Source organism: Panthera uncia, assembly GCF_023721935.1.
Source record: "Panthera uncia isolate 11264 chromosome B3 unlocalized genomic scaffold, Puncia_PCG_1.0 HiC_scaffold_1, whole genome shotgun sequence".
NCBI classification, from domain to species: domain Eukaryota; kingdom Metazoa; phylum Chordata; class Mammalia; order Carnivora; family Felidae; genus Panthera; species Panthera uncia.
In genome coordinates this window covers 87,131,588-87,144,724 of record NW_026057582.1, presented here as the reverse complement: position 1 = coordinate 87,144,724, position 13,137 = coordinate 87,131,588, and the positions used below count along the sequence as shown (strand labels likewise).

Here is a 13,137-nt window from a genome sequence, read left to right as displayed (position 1 = left end):
GCGGGGGGGGGGGGGGTTCCATCCCAGGAACTGTGAGATCATGACCTGACCTGTACCCAAGTGACAAATGCCTAACGGACTGAGGCACCCAGGCTCCCCTTGATTAAAAACTTTTCAGATACTGTAGACTAGGTGCTGGAGAAATCTGTGCCAATGGACACAGAAAAGAAAAAAAGGCTCAAGATATTCTATTCTCTCTCTAGTCAAAGGATCTGGAAAGGAGTGGACCAAACACAGAAAGCTGAATTAGAAATGGTTGGCATACCAGGAGACTGAAGGGAAGACGTAGGACAATGAGAAGCAGTGACCGTACCTGTGGGCAATCTTGGACTTTTGAATAGGCAGGGGCTTTCATTCTATTCTTGCCCAACCTCACCTCACACATTCTTAGCTATTTGTATTTTATTATTGTTTTATTCCTTTGGTTCTTGAAGATTTCTTCATAAAATGAAAATAGCCTTGGGAAGCATTCAGCTTCCATCAGTTAACGTTTTAGTTACCAATTAAACCAGTGGGTAAAAGCAATGGGGTGTAGTAGTTAGTTTTATATGTCAATTTGGTTAGACTATAGCTCCCTAGTTACTCAATCAAACACTAATTTAAGTGTTACAGTGAAGGTATTTTGTAAATATGAATTAAATCCATAACCAGTTGATTTTATTTAAAAAAATTTAAGTTTTTTTTATTTATTTTGAGAGAGAGAGCATACACACAAGCAGGGGAGGGGCAAATGGAAGGAGAGACAGAATCCCAAGCAGGCTCCACCCCATCAGCTCAGAACCTGATGTGGGTCTTGAACTCATGAACTATGAGATCATGACCTGAGCCGAGATCATGACCTTAGCCAAGATCCAGAGTCGGGTGTTTAACTGACTGCACCACCCAGGCACCCTATAATCAGTAGATTTTAAATAAGAGAGATTATTGTAGGTAATCTGGGTGGGCCTGACTCAATAAGTTAAAGGGTTTTAAAAGAAAAACTGAGGTTCCTCTGAAGAAGAAATTCCTCTGTACAGAACAGCTTCAGCTGGTGCCCAGGAGTCTCAGTCTGCTCTTCTTAATGGCCTACCCTACCAGTGTGCCTTGCCAGACCACCACAGTCCTATAAACTAATTCCATGCATTAATGTCTTATTAGTTAGGGATAGGGGGATAGGCAGGGAGAGGCTTGCAGAAGGAATAAAGGTAGAGGAACAGCAAAGGGAGGGTTGACAGGGTAGTTGATTTGACAATTCTATCCCAGGCAGGGTGTATTTGGGGAAAGTAAAAGGCAAAAAAAAAAAAAAAAAAACCCAAAAACAAACAAACAAAAAAAACCCAGGAGCCAGAGGACACTGAGAGTTCAAAGTTAAGGAAGCAAGAAAGGTGGGGACACTGCACCAAAAAGTCACTCTTCTTCAGCAGCTTTAATTATTGCCAGCAGTGGGGGTGGAGAGGGAGTATTGACTTTCTGATGGAACCTTGAATCTGCAGATTGTATGAAAGTTATTCCTTGGAACACCACAAGTTCACATTTGCTACTTTGTGCATTCCTATTCCTTTGTGTAACCAGAGAGGTAAATGTATACCTTTGCAATTAATGCTTCCAAATCACCTGCAAAGTCAAATGTACCTGAAAAAAAAGAAAGGAAGGAAGGAAGGAAGAAAAAAAGAAAGAAATAAAAAAAGAAAGAAAGAAAAAGAGAAAGGAAAAAAAAGAAAAAAGAAAGATCAGAGGGAATTGAGTTTCTTCTATATCTAGAGTGTTTCCCCAAATACCATGGATAATTCTGGCAAATTTTCCAGAAACTAGTAGGTATTCTAAACTAAGTGCATATTTGAATAATTCAATAGGAAGAATATAATTCAGATAGGATGTTTGGATAAATACATACTTTAATAAGCAAGTTAGTAAAAAGATGGCAGTGTATATGAGTTTTGAAAGAATAAAATAACCCTTGACTATAGTACAATCTTCAGGGGACTTTAAGAAGGCAACTACATGCAAATGACAAAAATCAAGAATAAGCGAAAAGTCAGAGATCCAAAACTGGACAGACTTAAAATTATACCAAATATTAAAGGAATTAGCAATTGGATGAGAATTGTAAAAATTCACCTGGTAGGCTAGAATTTTTCACATAGAAATTACATGAAAAAGAAGTAAGTTAAAATAAATTAGAAAATCTTTGCTATAAAAAAATTTGGGGTTACTATTGAAACACGATAACATGGATGAATTTCAAAAACATTGTGTTTAATGAAAGGAGCCTGTACTAAACAATGTATACCGTGTTTACATAAAGTTCTAGAACAGGAAAGACTGATTTATGACATAAACTAATCAAAACAATGGCTAGTTATGGGGGATAAGGAAAGAGAATGACTGGAATGAACAAGATGAAACTTTCCAGCGCAATTATTAGTCATCAGGAAAATACATACAAAGTGCAAGTTAGAACTACAATGAATTACTCCAACGAAAACTATGCACCAAGATAGGCATATAAATCAATGGAACAGAACTGAGAGTCCAGAAATAAGCCCACACATTAGTGGTCAATTGTTTTTCCACAAAATAGCCAAGACAATTCAATGAAAAGAATAGCCTTTTCAACAAATGATGCTGGGACATCTGGATATCCACAGGTAAAAGATGCAGTTTGGGTCCTCCCTTCACACCATACACAAAAATTAACTCAAAGTGGATTATAGATTTTTTAAAATGTTTATTTTGGGGGTGGGGAGGACATGAGTGGGGGAAGGGATGGAGAGAGATGGAGAGAGAGAGAGAGAATTCGTATGGAGCCCCAGTGCAGGGCTCAAACCAACAAACCATGAGATCATGATCTGAGCTGAAATAAAAACTCAGATGCTTAACCAACTGAGCCACCCAGGCATCTCGAATTATAAATTTATATGTAAAAGATAAAGCTACAGAACTCCTAACAGAAAAAATAGATGTAAATACTTGTAACTTTCGATTAGGCAATGATTTCTTAGCTCTAACACCAAAAACACAAACAAAAAAAGGAAAATAGGTAAATCAGAATTCAACAAAATTAAATGAAAAGAAACCCTGACAATACCCCATGTTGGTGAGGATTAGCAGTAACCTCTTATACTTTCCTAGTGGAGGTATAAAATGGTATAAACTCTTTGGAAAGCTGGAGGTTTCTTACCAAGTTATACATGTAGCACTCCCATAACCTAGAAATTCTGTTAGGCATTTACCTAAAATAAATGATGGATATCTATGAATATTATAAAATTCTTTTTGTGGAGAATGTTATTGACTCAGTAGCCCCAATTCAAGGAAAGCCCTCAGGAAGATGACAGCAAGGGATGTTCTGGTGCTGCTTATTTGGGGGAAGAATTAAAGCTAAGGGTCCCTCTTTGGAAATGTTTGTCCTTAACTACTCAGCTTAACTAACTCAAGATTGGTTAGTAAGCTTAAAAAAAAAAGAAAAAAGAAAGATATTTATTGAGCACTTAGTATATGACAGGCACTGTGTTATGTGGTTAATCTCATTTAGGTGCCACCAAAATCCTAGCAGTGAATACAACAGTAATATTTCCTTCATTTTACAAATGGAGTAACTAAAGAGAGTTTGCCCATGGTCACCCAGGTAAATTCATGATTATACATACCATGGCTAAAAGAAATGAATCTGTCTCTTTCATCTTTGGGTTACCAAAGTCCAGCACAAATTGATTATGTAAATGAATGAATGAATGAATGAACGAACTAGTGAATGGTAGAAGCACTTGACTGTCTGACTTCAGAGAATACACACTAGTGTCTCTATTCTACAGTAACTCTAACAGCCCTATTTTTAAGACACAATTTTTAATTTAAGGCTTTTTTTGTTTTGTTTTGCATATAGATACTATAGAGATATAGCTTTGACAAGCCAGTGAAATTTTTCTTTCAAAATTCTAAATGCTAGCAGGACCCCTGAAATTCACTTACTGAAAGTAAACAAAATGTAGTAATTACTTGAAGGAGTCAGTAGTAATTACTGTCACACTCCGTCAGCTGGGTTAATGTACATGCTGATAACAGAGGCATTTAAAATACCCTTATTAGTTAAGGTAAATAATGCCAGCTGCTCTAACAGATGCACCCTAGAATCTCCAAGTATTAACCAAAGTGTATTTCTCCTTCACCATACAGTCCTGTGGAGGTCAGAAGGTTGTGGGAGCTCTGCTCCTTCCACTGAATGGCTGTGCCTTCCTCTATTACTAGTATTTTTTATGGGGCAGGCTGGAAGGGCACATATCAGTTTGTTTACATTTTATTGGCCAGAACTCAGGGAGAAGGCCTCACCTAACTGCAAGCTGTTTGCCCCAGCCAAGAAAAGAGGACAAAGATAATGACATGGATACTAACAAGAAATGAGCAGTCTGTGTGGAAACACCCCAACCCCAGGGGTAGGGACCTCTCAAAATCCAACAAAAAAGGGATGTTAAGCCTACTATGACATCTGGAATATGCTGTTGCTGTTTAAAACAGACCAGTAGCTATTGACTTAATGAAAATATCAGATAAAATTAAAGTATAAAGGAGAAGAAAATAATAAGCATAAAGATATCACAACTAGGTAAAAATATATGTATATTTACTGTTAGTCAAAAGGATCAGAATGTTTTTATATCTGAAGTTCTGTCCAAAGGAAAAAAGAGAAGTAAAGGAAGATGAATTACTCCATAATGGTGCTTAATCTGCCCAAAAGCTGGGCTAAAATGGGGATAACAGGGGTCAGTTGTTCCTGTTCTGGCTAGCGAGTGCTGTGTAACAAACTACTGCAAAATAAAAGTATGGGTCATGAATTTAAGCGTGACTCAGCTGGAGAAATCTGTTCCACGAAGCATCATGGAGGACAACTTGATATTCATCTGGCAGATGGAGTGGTCGGGGGCATCCAAGATGGCTTCACACACATGTCTAGTATTTTGGCTAGAAATCCAGGCTAAGTGGAAACTGTTAACTAGAGTGGCTATGTTGACATCAGACAAAATAGAATTTAAATTAAAAATTGTCACAGGAGACAAAGAAGGACATTATACAGTGAGAAAAGGGTCAATATACCACGAAGATAAAGCAATTTCAAGTATATATGCACTCAACATCAAAGCATCCAAATATATCAAGCAAACTGACAAAACTGAAGGGAGAAATAGACAGGAATACAATCACAGTAGGAGACTTTAATCCCCATTTTCAATAATGAACAGAACATCCAGATAGAAGATCACTATAAGTGAAAAACACTATAGAGCAAATGGACCTAACAGATACCTACTGAACATTCCAGCCAACAGCAGAAAAAAACATAATCTTCTCAAGGGCACATGGGTCTCTCTCCAGGTGAGATCACACGTCAGGTCACAAAACAAGTCTTAACAAATTAAGAAGACTGAAACCACACCAAGTATCTTTTCTTTTCTTTTTTTTTTTTTTTAATTTTTTTTTTTAACGTTTATTTATTTTTGAGACAGAGAGAGACAGAGCATGAACGGGGGAGGGTCAGAGAGAGGGAGGCACAGAATCTGAAACAGGCTCCAGGCTCCCAGCTGTCAGCACAGAGCCCGACGCGGGGCTCGAACTCACGGACCGCGAGATTGTGACCTGAGCCGAAGTCGGCCGCTTAACCGACTGAGCCACCCGGGCGCCCCCCAAGTATCTTTTCTAATCACAATAGAATAAAACTGGAAATCAACAGCAAAAGGAAAATTGGGAAATTCACAAATATGTGGAAGTTAAACAACTTTTAAGCAACCACTGGTTCAAAGAATAAGTCAAAAGGGAAATTAGAAAATACCTCAAGACAAAGAAAAATAAAAACCCAACCTACCAAAACTTAAGGGATGCAGCAAAAGCAGTGCTGAGAGGGAAGTTGATAGCAATAAATGCCTATATTAAAAAAGAAGAAAAATCTCAAGTAAGTAATTTGTACCACAAAGAGCCGGAAAAAGAAAAAGGTTAAGCCCAAATTTAGCAAAAGTCTGGAAACAGCAAAAATTAGAGCAGAAATAAATAAAAAAAAAGAAATGGGGAAAAAATCAACAAAATTAACAGTAGATATTTTGAAATGAAAAACGAAATTGACAAGCCCTTTCACTAAGTAATGTAACAAAGAAAGACTCAAATAAAATCCGAAATGAGAGGCAAAATAACAACTGAAAGCACAGAAATAGAAAAGATTATGAGACTATTATGAAAAATTATATGCCAATGAATTGGACAACTTAGAAGTAATGAATAAATTCCTAGAAACATCTAATCTTCCAAAACAAAATCAGAAAGAAATAGAAAATTTGAACAGACTAATTACTAGCAATGAGATTGAATCAGTAATCAAAACTCTCAGCAGGGGTGCCTGGGTAGCTCAGTCAGTTAAGCATCTGACTCTCCATTTTGGCTTTTTTAAAAAAAATGTTCATTTATTTATTTACTTTGAGAAAGAGAGAAAGAGAGCATGAGCAGTGGTGGGGGGGGGTGGTGCAGAGAGAGAAAGAGAGAGAGAGAATCCCAAGCAGGCTCCATGCTGTTAGTGCAGAGCCTGATATGGGGCTTGAACTCACCAACTGCCAGATCATGACCTGAGCCAGAATCAAGAGTCAGACACTTAATTGACTGAGCCACCCAGGCACCCCAAAAAAATTCTAAAAAGAAAAACTCCCAACAAAGAAGACAAAAAAAAGCTCCCAACAAACAAAAGTCCAGGACCAGATAGCTTCACAGGTGAATTCTATCAAACATTTAAAGAAGAGTCAATACCTACTCTTCTCAAACTATTGCAAAAAACAAAAGACAAAGAAAAGCTTCCAAATTCATTCTATGTGACCAGCATTACCCTGATACCAAAAGACATTACAAAAAAAGAAAGCTACAGGCCAATATCTCTCGTGAACATAGATGTAAAAATCCTCAACAAAATATTAGCAAACTGAATCCACCAGTACTTCTTTCTTTAAGTTTATTTATTAATTTTGAGACAGAGAGTGTGTGCACACAAAGGGGGGGAGGGGAGAGGAAGGGGGTGGGGCAGAGAGAGAGAGTGAGAATCCCAAGCAGGCTCTGTGCTATCAGCGCAGAGCCCTATCTCAACCAACTGAGCCACCCAGTTGCCCCTGAATCCAACAGTACTTAAAATAAAATCATTCACCATCATCAAGTGGGATTTATTCCAGGGATGTAAGGGTGGTTCAATACTTGCAAATCGATCAGTGTGATACATCGCATTAACAAGAGAAAGGATAAAAACCATACAATTATCTCAATAGATGCAGAAAAACCATTTGTTAAAAAAAGCAAAGTACAACGTCCACCCATGATAAAAACTCTCAACAAAGTAGGGCTAGAGGGAGCATACATCAACATACTAAAGACCATATATGAAAACCTCAAAGCTAACATCATACTCAATGGTGGAAAATCGAGAGTTTTTCCTCCAAGACAAGGATGTCCACTCTCACCACTTTGATTCAACCTAGTACTGGAAGTTCTAGCCAGAGCAATCAGCTGTAATTAAGCCAGGCATTCCTCTTCATGCTGCTCACTTTCACCCAGGACAGTATGTGAATGCCACAGTAAAAACTATTGGTGAAGGCTTCAAGGTGCCATGAAAAGATGGGGATTTGAAGACCAGCCTGCTACTTATCATTAAATGAAAATCCACAGGAGACTTGGAGCTCTTTCAAACAAGAATGCTTCCATTCTGGCCTGGAACTAAAACAGGCTGGACAAATGGGAAGCATAGATGGACAGCATATGGACCCTAAGTGTGGACACAACACACAATATAATCTATGTAAATGACTCTCTACCAGGACATAACAACAGCTCAGTGACTATCAGAGATTCTAAACTGTCTTCATCTAAGTATTTCTGTAAAAATCTACCATTTCTGGGGTGCCTGGGTGGCTCAGTCAGTTATGTGCCCAACTTCAGCTCAGGTCATAATCTCACAGTTCGAGTTTGATCCCTGCGTTGGGCTCTGTGCTGACAGCTCAGAGCCTGGAGCCTGCTTTGGATTCTGTGTCTCCCTCTCTCTCTGCCCCTCCTCCACTCGTACTCTGTGTGGGTGTCTCTCTCTCAAAAATAAATAAACATTAAAAAGATTAAAAAATAAAAAGCTACCATTCCCTATATATTTTCCTGATGGAGATAAAGAGGATCAACCAGAAAATTTGTATGATGAAAACATGCACCGACTTATATTCTCCTTTCTTAGCCACAATACCACACTTGTTATTTCCATCAAGAGCGTTGATATATCAGCTGTCCTCCAACTGAGTTTTGTTAGAAAAATTACCACTCAGATTAAATACATTGGATATGACAAATTTTGCAGTTTGCTGGCAGTTTGCTGACAGTTTGCATTTTAGCAAAACCTCTGTAACATTTCCCAAGTTATCTTAAGTGTTTATAAATTTAACTTCTTTTATTAAAAGCAATGATGATGAAGCACCTGGGTGGCTCAGTCAGTTGAGCATCTGACTCTTTTGATTTTGGCTTGAGTCATGATCCCAGGGTCGTGAGATCAAGCCCTATGTCAGGCTCAATCCCTATGAGAGGGATTCTCTCTCTCCTCTTTCTGCAACTCCTCCATCCACACTCTCTCTCTTTCTCTCTCAAAATAAATAAATAAATGAACATTTTAAAAAATGAGTAAGTTCTAGAGAACTACCATACAACACTGTACCTATAGTCAACAATAATATATCAACACTTAAAAAGTTGTTAGGAGGGTAGGGGCAACTAGGTGGCTCAGCTGGTTAAACATCTGACTTTGGCTCAGGCCATGATCTCACTGTTCATGAGTTCAAGCCCTGTGTCAGGCTCTGTGCTGAGAACTCAGAGCCTGGAGCCTGCTTCAGATTCTGTGTCTCCCTCTCTCTCTGCCCCTCCCCTGCTCACACTCTGTGTGTTTGTGTGTGTGTGTGTGTGTGTGTGTGTGTGTGTCTCAAAAATAAACATTAAAAAAAATCACAAAATATTTGTTAGGAGGGTAAATCTTATGTTAACTGTTCTTTCCACGATAAAGTAAAATACAAAAAAAATTGAATCACCAAAAGGATTCTTTGTGTGTGTGTGTGTGTGTGTGCGCACGCAAAACTATTGTATTTACAAAAATGGCACAAAAGTGAATTCAACAGTCGATGCACATGAGTATTTTATTCATCTCTTTAACAAAAGATATTCTAACACTATAGAACTGAATAAGAACAGCAGCTGTTAAGCACTAGAGTCATATAAGTTACACCAGATCAGGCAAATATTGCCCAAGTAAAATTCTATTGTTAGAGCTGAAACAGGTTTAAGGACATTCAAGTTCAAGCACAGAGATACAAATCTTTCAGAGCCCCATCTATTTTTGTTTGAAGAATGTGACCTTTCTTCCAACTTGTGGTCTTAAACTTCTGTTTTACAAAATCTAAAAGGAGGGGTGCCTGGGTGGCTCAGTCAGTTAAGTGTCTGACATCGACTCAGGTCATGATCTCACAGTTTGTGAGTTCAAGCCCCGCCAGGGGCTCTGTGCTGCCAGCTCAGAGCCTGGAACCTGCTTCAGACTCTGTGTCTCCCTCTCTCTCTGCCCCTCCCCTGCTCATGCTCTGTCTCTCAATAATAAATAAACATTAAAAAAAATTAAAAAAAAAATCCAAAAGGAAAATGCAAAAGAAATTAATACAATAGAGGTTATTTTATTTATTTATTTTTTTTAATGTTTATTTTTTGAGAGAGAGAGAAAAAAAAAAATGGGTGGGGAGGGGCAGAGAGAGAGAGGGAGATACAGAATCCGAAGCAGGCTCCAGGCTCTGAGCTGTCAGCACAGACCCCGATGCGGGGCTTGAACTCAGGAGCTGTGAGATCATAACCTGAGCTGAAGTCGGAGGCTTAACCTACTGAGCCACCTAGACACCCCATGGTTATTTTAAACAAGAGTAACATACAGAGCTGAATTAAGATGAATTAAAGAAAGCCAAAACATTACAATCATAAAACTTGCTTGTTACTTGTTGGAACCAGTCCTACACTAGGAGTTAGGTAATATATACAATTATTTTCAAGCAGATTACTTTATGTTGCTCAAACACGTTCTCTTTATCAGCGCACTGTTAAACTAATCAAAAACTCTCCACGCGTATATTTCCTTACAATAGCAGCACACACTACTGCTACCTGCAAAGCTCTCATTCTCAAATGACTTACTGAATGAAAGGAAATGAAAAGCAGAGAAAGAACAAGGAGAAATAATGAGAATTAGAAGATTCATGCAGTTCAGCTCTTTTAATCAGCCAGCCAGCTTGCTGGCAGCAAGGGATGGTTTCTGTGGAGGAAGTTTCTGTGGAGTGGGAATGCGGGTCATCAGTGACTTGTCTTAGTCAGAGCTGCAGTAGAAAGCTGCTTCCTCTTCAGTTGTGTTTTAGCCAGGCTGTAATCCCTGGCATCAAAGTATTTTTGCCCTTTCTGCAATCGTTTCCTTAAGAAATCTAAACCTCCAGGCTTTTGTCCCAGATGATGATACCTTGGTTTTAATTTTGCTTCCTCGGCTTTCTCTGGACTCGTCACTTTATCTTCCATTGCCTTCCACTCCTCCGTGGAGGCTGCCTTGGGGACCTCCATGGACATACTGCTTCCTCTTCCCCTGCTTCTCTTCATCAGAAGGATTCTATCAAGTATCAGGGTTAAAGACTCCAAGTCCAGGCCTCTACAGTGTGGGATACATGTTATGTTATGAGATACTGGATTTGGAGATTTAAACCCCACACACCCTTGGTCAAAACCAAGCAAAGGAAGGAAATGTAACAATACAAAAAAAAAAAAAAACAAAACAAAAAACAAAACCATGAATCAGACTTGGTCAGCTCTGTGGTGACATTAAGGCCTGAGAGTGGAATAATGCAATTCACAAACTTCTCTTTTGTAACAATATTTAGGAACAGTGAATGTCTTCACTGTAAATCAAGTGTAAGATCCTGACACTTATATGTAACACAGTGCAATCACATTTGGCTGTTCTGTGACAAAGAGGAAAAGAGGGAACTCTCAGAATCGCTGTAGCTTTGAACCTGCAAAATATTCTGCACACTTTCATATTCAGTACATGCCCCTCAAAAAAAAATCAAGCCATATATAGAAGTGAATGCAGTGAATCATCAGAATCCTCCTCTCCTCCTCACCCCTCATCCCTACACTTTGGCATCACTTTGATATGTATCCTTCCTGTTTATATGCACATATACCTACACGCAGTATATACATGATTAGGTATTATCCTAACCACATCATTCTTGATTTGCCTTTCCTACTTAAAATTTCTATTGGCTACATAGTATTACATATGACAATTTCAGCAATCACTCATTGAGGGGATACGTTTCATTGTATTTCACTTCTTTTTTCTATTTTTAAACTATTATTTTTAATCTATACAAGTAAAACTTGCCCATATTTTTAAAAATTCAGACCGTATAGATGTGTGTAAAATGAAAAACAAAAACATCTCCTACCTCCCATCCCCACCAACCACATCACTGCCACACCCATTACTCAGAGGTTTTTTATCAATACTTTCTGTTTTTTGGGTTTTTAAATTTTTTTTAACATTTATTTATTTTTGAGAGAAAGAGACACAGTGTGAGCAGGAGAGGGGGAGAGAGAAAGGAAGACACACAATCCAAAACAGGCTCCAGGCTCTGAGCTGTCAGCACAGAGCCCGAAGTGGGGCTCAAACTCTCGAGCAGTGAGATCATGACCTGAGCTGAAGTCAGATGCTTAACCCACTGAGCCACCCAGGGGCCCCAATAGTTTCTGTTTTAAATTCTACTACTGTTTACCACCGAAACTATATGTAATATATTTACACCCTTTTTTCTTGATTTATCAACTATAGATATTAGCTATTAACTCCTCATAATGAAAAATTAGGACCGTTTTATTTAAATTTGTAAATTCAGGGGTGCCTGGGTGGCTCAGTCAGTTAAGCATCCGACTTTTGATTTTGGCTCAGGCCATGATCTCATGGTTGGTCCTGGAATCAAGCCCTGAGTCGGGCTCCACACTGGTTGTCGAGCCTGTTTGGGATTCTCTCTCTCTGCCCCTCCCCTGCTCTTTCTCTCTCAAAATAAATAAATAAACATTTTTTTAAAATTAGTAAATTCGACACATGGATGAAAATGAAATACAGCATTTAGCTATTGGATAAATCCAACCTGCTGCTAATAACGAATCATCTTTTGTGGTAACACAACCTGGTTGCTACAAATACTAGTTTAATTTGAGAAATACAGTAGTTTAGTAATAACTTGGATTTAGACACCGATAAACTCCTTCAGGGGACGGGAACGCCTCAGTTCACATCATGGTCCTGCTGCAGATTAACTCTGTGACTGTAAACACATTGCTTCACCTCACAGTGCCCTAGTTCCCTATCTCTTCAAGTAGGAATGATAACTATATCTCACAGATCTGAATAAGAATCAAATTAAATAAATTGTGCCTTTGAAAATGAGGCATCCTTAGTGCCTTTCCCTTTAGCCATCTGTGCCATTCCTGGAGCTGGTGCCCGGCAAACAAGGCAGAGCCCGGCAGATAGGTCAGGCCGCAAGGTCAGGAATCCTCCCTGTGCCCATGCCTTACTGCTTCTCAGGTTTCAAGCCCCTAAGAGATCTGATGGGAGGGGGGTGCCAGCAGGAGTGGAAACTGAACCAGCATTTGAGTTAGCAGGGTCTCTCATGTACCCCAAGAATGGGCAGTCCTAAAGCAAAACTAGAAGCTGCAAGCGGGAGAGATAGATGCCTGTTGCCAGGGTGTTAGCAATAGAGGCACCAATCCCCTCAGCCTGGAGCAGGATTTAAGTATCTGACAGGGGACAGGGAGTGCGATGGGAGCAGCCGTGGATGTAGGAATCAGATTTCTAAGTTTCTGAGATAGTCCCAGGAATTAGGTCCCGGGACATGAGAGCAGAAGGGGAGAGAGGAGCGCCTGGTTGCAGACAGGAATATGTCATTGCCCTGGGTGACCCAACAGTCTTACATCGACTTAGCTCTCCACCTTGGCTTCCTCATTAACTTAACTTGCATGAGGTAACCTGACGATTTTGTATTTCTTTCTGTAAATTATTGTCATTTCCTTTATTGTTTTAATTTT

General features: G+C 39.1%; 1 protein-coding gene and 1 pseudogene across 1 annotated transcript in view; both read right to left on the bottom strand.

Moving 5' to 3' along the window:
• The window catches only part of BLOC1S6 (biogenesis of lysosomal organelles complex 1 subunit 6), a 131,467-nt gene that overhangs the window by 54,868 nt on the left and 63,462 nt on the right, over nucleotides 1-13,137 (bottom strand). The gene's annotated exons all lie outside the window — the stretch shown is intronic.
• On the bottom strand, nucleotides 6,470-10,696 carry LOC125909977 (cAMP-regulated phosphoprotein 19-like; annotated as a pseudogene).